Source organism: Capricornis sumatraensis, chromosome 2, assembly GCF_032405125.1.
Source record: "Capricornis sumatraensis isolate serow.1 chromosome 2, serow.2, whole genome shotgun sequence".
Lineage (NCBI taxonomy): Eukaryota > Metazoa > Chordata > Mammalia > Artiodactyla > Bovidae > Capricornis > Capricornis sumatraensis.
In genome coordinates this window covers 186,621,082-186,629,005 of record NC_091070.1, presented here as the reverse complement: position 1 = coordinate 186,629,005, position 7,924 = coordinate 186,621,082, and positions in this window count along the sequence as shown.

The window sequence follows — 7,924 nt, the reverse complement described above, 5'->3', positions numbered from 1 at the left end:
TAACACAGCAGCCTGTGCATGTCAGTGTCTCTAAGGGAGGACGAGGGTGAAGGGAATATTCACAGCCTGGGTGCTTTCCAGTAATATCTGCATCTCATCCACAATGTCACAGAACATGTCATGTGCTGGCATGATATGTGTCAGATACAGACACAAAGGAAGAGGGAAAGATGACCTGGAGCTTCCAAAATAGATGAGGAATAAGAGAGTTACAAAAGGACAGAAAACAAAATACTTGTGTAATGCTTTTACAGTAGAGAATTCATAGTTTAGAGTTTCCCTCGAAATATGAACTTTGAGGAAAAAGGGAAACATTTTGCAAGTTCAGAAATTCAGTTACTCCCAGCCCTGTGTCCTATAGCTTTCTGGTTAATTGTGATCACATGCTACTTGGGCCTGGGTCCCATTGCATCTATTAGAGCAGGATGAGGGTCCAGGACTTTTCCATTGATTCCACAGGGAGTAGGTAAATGCCTGCCCTACTGACTCTAGTAAACACAACTCTAGTAAATCATGGAAAATGCACAGCAGAGCATGAATGGACCTTGGAGATGATTCAACAGAGTTCATTTAACAGTTGAGACTGAGTAAATCAGGGAAAATATTTTGGCCAATTTGCAGTCTTCTATGAGGATGATCTGACTGCAGAAACACAGAATGAATGACAAGGTCTCAGATACTCAGGAAGTTCAAGGTCTGGCTTGATTGGTTTCATTTCAGAAATGTCATTTAAGGTGTTTTCTAGAGATGAAACTTTTCAAGAGGTTACAAAGAAAGTGCACTCTGGTGCGCAGCTGGGCTTCTCATTTTCTACTCTAGTGCAAATCATTTCCATGCACTTCAGGACACGCAACCATTTCACCCAGACTTACTCTTGACTCTGACAGGCTTAGGCTAGCTCCAGCCAGACTCTCTCACTCCTTCTCTCTTGCCTTTTCTTCCTGATTCCCTTTCTAGTGGTTCCATGATTTAGCTTTTCTCTAAATCCCAAGCAACAGGGATGAAAAGGCCCATGTCCTCAAGTGTCTTTTTGTTCTGAGATATTTATATTTTAAAATTCTACCCCTTGAGAAAGATAAACTACAAGGTTTAGTCCAGTTTACCAGGTTTGCTGGTGTTTGTCTGGATGGGGATTGGCATCAAAACCCCATGGACTCTCAGTGGGACCTGGCCTTCCTGTTGATGCCATTTTTGCCCCTCAGTGACCACACACAGGAGGGCTAACAGGATGATGGGATTTCTGTTTCCTTCTCTAGTATACTTTACCAGAGCTCATCAGTTGTGTTTAGGCTGGGAATATTTATCAGTCAAAAGCTGACAATCAATATATAAGAAAAGTTCACAGCTACCATGTTATTAATACCAATAAGAGGGGTGGGAAAAAATGCATGAGATGATTTAAGGTACAGAGGCACAATATAATGACAAAATATTTCCAAATTTGTTCCTCCATAAGTTGATTTCCATGTTTGTTTATATGTAATGATGGTTTTTTTGGCTCTAGTGTCCAAAGCCAAGGCAGTGTATTCTTAGTAAACCAGAGAAACTGCTTCTGCATAGAAACCTGCCTATAAATCAAGAATCTCCCTGCCCTACTGATTTCCCAGGGGCCAGTCTGAGGCAGAAGCAGGATAAGTTTGCCCAGTGCTACCAAGGGTGACGGCCTTTCTGATTGACCTGCATGGCTGCCCCAGGGCCCAACTTCTAACTCTTATCCATCATTTGGCACCTCTTTGACCCAGACCATCTCAACAGGCCAGAAGCAAATTTCCCTCTCAGGAAGGGCACAGAAAAGCAGATCACGATGATAAATTTTATGATGTGGTTTACAATTTACAAACCACTTAAAGTCCATTATTTTTCCTGAGCTGTTTTTTTAAAATGGAGCAAAATTGCTTTACAATGTCATGTTGGTTTCTGCTATACAACAATGTGAATCAGACATAAACACACACACACACACACACACACACACACACATGGCTTCCCTGGTGGCTCAGATGGTAAAGAATATGCCTGAAATGTAGGAGGCCTGGGTTTGATCCCTGGGCCAGGAAGATCCCCTAAAGAATGGAATGGCTACCCACTCCAGTATTCTTGCCCAGGAAGTCCTGTGGATACACATATATCCACTCCCTCTTGAGCCTCAATCCTCCCACCCCATCCCACCCCTCTAGGAGGTCATAGAGCACCAGCTGAGCTCCCTGTGTTATACAGCAGCTTCCCAATATCTATTTTTCACATGGTCATGTATATATGGCAATGCTACTTCCTCAATTAGTTCTGCCCTCTCTTTCCCCGCCTTTCTCCACAAGTCTGTTCTCTACTCCTCTGATCTTAACAGCAGTTTTTTGTTTAGCTAAGGAATTGCTGTCCACTTCAAATCTCCTAGTTGTTGTTATTCATTGTTCGGTCACTCAGCTGTGTCTGACTCTTTGAGACCCCATGGATTGCAGCACGCCAGACTTCCCTGTTGAAGGAAAGTTGCATGGCTCAAGGTAACCTGGAATTAAAACTCCTCTCCAGGTCCTCCCAACCATTCTAGGCAAAACAAAGAACTCTCTCACCAGAAGGAAAAATAGACATTAGGTTGATTATGCCCAGCTCCAAGCCAGCCCAGCCTCTGGCCGATCTCCAGAACTCCTTGCCCCAGCTGTTTAAGAGGTAACTACTCCCAGCAACCTTGGAGAAGAGAAGGTCCCCTTAAGACAGCAGCTTTCTACATACATGCCTATATATACTTACTCTTTTTTTAGATAAGTGCAGCAGCTTGCTAATCTGACTTCTGCCCCTTCTCACCTCATTAAAGGTGATCTGTTCCTGTAGAGTGCCAGTCTCATTTTTTTTCTGACCCTCGCCTACTCTAACTCCATACCTTACATTTTTGGTGCCTAAATCCGGGAGGTTGAGGTTCCTTCTCCTTCTTGGCCAGCTCTTCAGAGTGTGGAAGCCTGCTGAGCTCACTTTCCTGCCCGGGGTTTCAAGACCTCCTCAAGAGGACGCCCTGTGCCTTTGTGAGCAGTACAAATCCTGTGTAAGGGCTTTATTGGTTTTCCACATACCCCGAAGAATACTGGCCTCTCTCTCTCTCTCTTCCTGCTTTCTCTACACTCTCTTTTTCGTGAGACCGACCAACTCCAGGACAGAGGCCTTTTGGCATTTGACTGCTTTACATGCAATACTCCATTCAAGCTGGCCCCTAAATTAAGGTAAGATCCAATCCAGACAGTTTTCTAGAGGTGCCCTAAAACTTAGTCCTCTCTGGGTCCCAGGGACCGCCAGCCTAGGGCCATTCTGTAGGTGACAGTGGGGGACACTCCACCTCCACATAGAGCTCTCTTTTCATAACTCCTATTGCAAATACAGGTGATGACTCGAGCTCCCAACAGGAGCCTCTGCTTGCCTTTCAATTATGGGGTCTGGCCAATCTGTCCCAAAGGATTCCCCTCTGGCCTGTGTTCTCAAAAATCTCAAGCCACTCTCTCTCACTGAACTCAAAGCTAACTGCTTAAACCAACTCTGTATACAGATCTGGCCTCAATACCAATTAGACAGCCAAAACCACTGGCCCGAGTTCGGGACTTTCAATTTCAATATTTTATGAGATCTCACTAACTTCCTCAAATGGAATGGCAAAGGGTCGGAGGTACCCATATGCCCAAGCCTTTTGGGCCCTTCGGAGCAGGCCTTCCCCATGCAAGAACTGCTCCACCCATGAGGTCCTTCTATGCACCTTGCCTACCAAAAAAAAAGGCTTGTCTTCTTCAACTAACCGCTGGTCACGACCTTCCACACTCCCAGAATTTGACCCAGCAGACGAGCCCCCTCCCTTCACCCCACCAACCCTCTCCTCCCCCCTCATCCAATTCACCTACTGACCCCAAAACCTCTCCTGACTCCCCCTCCCCTCTTCCCTCCCCTCCTGCCACAGGGTCACGTACCCAACATATGTTTCCCCTGAGAAAGGTAGTGGGGCCAGAGGGCCCCACCCGAGTCCACGTGCCATTTTCATTGTCAGATATGAGCCAGATAGAAGAAAAGTTAGGATCATTTTCTGAAAATCCTACCAGATACAGAAAAGATTTCCTGAGACTCTCCCAGGCCTATAACCTCACATGGAGTGACATATATTATATCCTAAATGCCACTCTCACCCCAGATGAAAAAGACTGTATATGTCAAGTGGCAAAAGCCCATGCTGATCATTTACATAACCAAGACTGGGATAGCACAATTGCAGATGAGGCAGTGCCTCAATTAGATCCCCACTGGACTTACCAGCCCAATGCTCCAGGTATCAAGAGACTCAATCATATGATTATTTTCTTCTAGAAGGAATGCAGAAAAATACTCATATCCATGTCAATTATGATAAAATCAGAGAAATCACCCAAGGGGCAGACAAAAATCCAGCCTTATTCTTGGCACGCCTCATAGAGACAGTCCAAAGCTAGATATCACCACCCCTGCTAGGTTACTCTACCTTCATGTTCAATTCATCAGCCAGTCCGCCCCTGACATTAGACACAAGCTTCGACAACTAGAGAAGGGCCCTGATACCCCTCAAAGAGACCTTCTAGAAGTAGCCTTCAAGGTGTTCAATAATAGATAGGAAGAAGCTAAGAGAGAAAAAGACCATGAGAGAAAAGCTAAATATGCCCTTTTGGCGGCAGCAATTAAGGGAAGAGATCAGCCCGGCCCAAGTCATCCTAGACTGGGACTTAAGACCACCCCCCTCCCCCTGCCCCCAGACCCTGCTTCCATTGCAACCAGTCAGGACACTGGGCAAAGTTATGCCCAAACCCGTGGCCCCCCACAAAAACATGCCCGACCTGTGGCCAGTGGGGACACTGGAGTATGGACTGTCCCCAGGGATGCCCTGACACCCCTGGAGAGGTTGCCACCTCCCAGACTTGGATAATGGAATGTCCACAGAGATGCCCTGGCACTCCTGAGGAGATCCCCACTTCTCCCCAAAACCCCAGCCCAACACTGTGAGAGTTTGTTCAATAATGGGGCCCAAGTTCCAGGCCCCCAGCCTGTGTCCCAGACATGAGCTTGGAACCTAGGGTAGACGGGGTAGTGGCCGGAAAAAAGACCTCATTTAGGGTAGACGCTGGAGCCACTTTCTCTCTCCTAATTTCCTATTCTGGCCTAACTGAAGACTCAGAACTCACAATCAAGCGGGTCTCTGGAGTTCCCTTAAGGCCAAAAATCAGCCCTCCATTACTCCGTCAGTTTAGAAAATTGACCCTCATACACTCATTCCTCATAATGCCTAAGTGCTCAATGGCACTCCTGGGGAGAGATCTATTATCCAAATTGGGAGTCTTTATTACCATAACCCCCCTCAATACAGTCTCTATATTCTGCATGCAGATGACACCTGGACTGTCCCTTTCCCTAACCCCTGACCTTCCCTTGGATCCACCCGCCTTAGACCCCCAAGTCTGGGACACTGATCACCCATCCATAGCCAAACATCATCCCCCAGTCCACATTACCCTAAAAGACCCCTCGACTATAATCACCCAACAACAGTACTCTCTCACCTCGGAGGCCCACAAGGGACTTAAGCCTATCATAGACCATCTTCTTCAAGCCTCTATCTTAATTCCTATACATCCACCACATGACACCCCTATTCTGGCAGTAAGAAAGGGACCAAACTCTTGGAGACTGGTCCAGGACCTGAAAAAAATCAGTGAGGCTATTATGCCAACATTCCCAGTAGTCCCTAATCCTTACACCTTTCTATCTGCCATGCCCCAACTGCAAGCCACTTCACAGTATTAGATCTCAAAGACGCCTTTTTCATTATCCCCCTCCACCACTCTCCCCTTTTCACCTTTTCACCCCTTTTCACCTTTACCTGGCAAGACCCTGAGACTCATATTTCTCAACAACTAACATAGACATGTCTCCCCTAGGGGTTCAGAGACAGCCCCCACTTTTTTGGACAGGCTTTACAAAAGGATCTACAGACACTCGACCTAGCCCCAAGTCATCTCTGCCAATATATATATGACCTCCTCCTTTGTAGCCCAACCCAAAACTCTGTCTCCAACATACTGCTAAACTCCTCGGGGGCCCTGGGATCCTGGGGTTGTCACGTGTCCCAATCCAAGGCCCAAGTAGTACAGACAAACGTCACCTACCTGGTGCTCTCCATATCCCACCAACAAAGAACTATTCCCCCAGATAGAATCCAGGCCTTGATTAAATGTCCACTTCCAAAAACAAAAAGGGAACTCCTGTCTATACTTGGCCTCCTAAACTTTTTCTGTATCTGGATCCCTAACTTCTCCCTCCTTGCAAAGCTGCTCTATGAGGCTACTGAAGGATGTCCAGATGAGTCCCTCTTTAACCCCTCCTCGCTGGCCAATCCTATTCGCCAGCTCTCCCAGAGCCTCCTCTGAGTGCCAACTCTCCACCTGCCAGATCACACCAGATCATTCTTTCTCTTTGCCCATTCCAACCAAGAACAGGCCCTGGGACTTCTACGTCAGCAGGCTGGAGAGACCTGGTCTCCTATAGCCTATCTGTCAAAACAGCTTGACATGGTGACCAAGGGTGACCAAGGGTGGCCTCCCTGCATACAGGTCATGGCTGCTATTGCAGCCCTCATACCTGAAGCAAATAAACTCTCTAGACATGCCCCTTTAACAGTCTGTTCTCCACACACCTTCCGAGACTTACTATCACATCGGGCTTTCCTCTCCCTTCCCCCTTCCAGGGTGCAAGTCCTACATGCCTTTCTCCTCGACCCTCGGCTCTCATTCTCCCCCCGCTCTCCCCTTAACCCTGTCAGCTTATTACCCACATCCTCTACAACAGACCCTCTGCTACATAGCTGCAGCCTAACAGTAGATCTTATCCAAAACTCCTTTCAACATTTAACAGATCAGCCCATCCTAGACCCAGACACCCCACACTGGTTCATTGACGGCAGCTCTCAAAAATCCCCACCCTTCGCAGAAAGATATGCCATCATCCAGGGGGACCTTTGTCACAATCACGGAACCCAGACAATTGAAGCTTCACCTCTGCCACCTCACACCACCTCCCAACAGGCAGAACTGATAGCTCTCACCAGAGCTTTAACTCTGGCTAAAAATCTAAGGGTTAACATCCACACAGACTCCAAATATGCCTATAACATACTTCACTCAAACATCCTAATATGGAGAGAGAGAGGTTTCCTAACCCAAAAGGGATCCCCCATTAATTCAGACCTGATCTACAAACTTCTAGAGGCAGCACTCTTACCAAACAAAGCTACCATCCTCCACTGTAGGGGACATCAAAAGAGAAGTCACATATCAGCCTACAACAGTGCTGCAGACCAGAAGACAAAAGAGATAGCCTGTCCCATCCTTCCTTCCGTTCCCCTGTCATCTTGGCTCTGACTCCACCTGACCCTCCCACCACCAGAAAAATCCTCTCTTATCTACACTCACTCTTTCATTCCTCATCCAAGACACTGCAACATCTCCTCTGTAACCACTTCCCCATATCCACTGCTGACCAACAATATTTAGATAACCTTACCTGCTCCTGCCAAACATGTCAACATATTAATCTCAATTCCAACCTTAGACCTACCTCCTTTCCAACCCATCAAATGCGAGAGAGCCTCCCAGCGCAAGATTGGCAGATAGACTTTACTCATATGCCCCCGGTTCGGCGATTCAGATACCTCTTGGTCCTTGTGGACACTTTTTTGGGATGGGTAAAAACATTTCCCACTACAAACAAAAGAGCCCACAGTGTGGCCCAAATCCTCCTCACATAAATTATCCCCAGGTTTGGCCTGCCTTCATCCCTACAGCCTGATAAGGGCCTGAAATTTACATCCAAGGTCACACAACAACTTGTCCAATTCTTACAGATACCCTGGAAATTTCACATTCCATATCGTCCC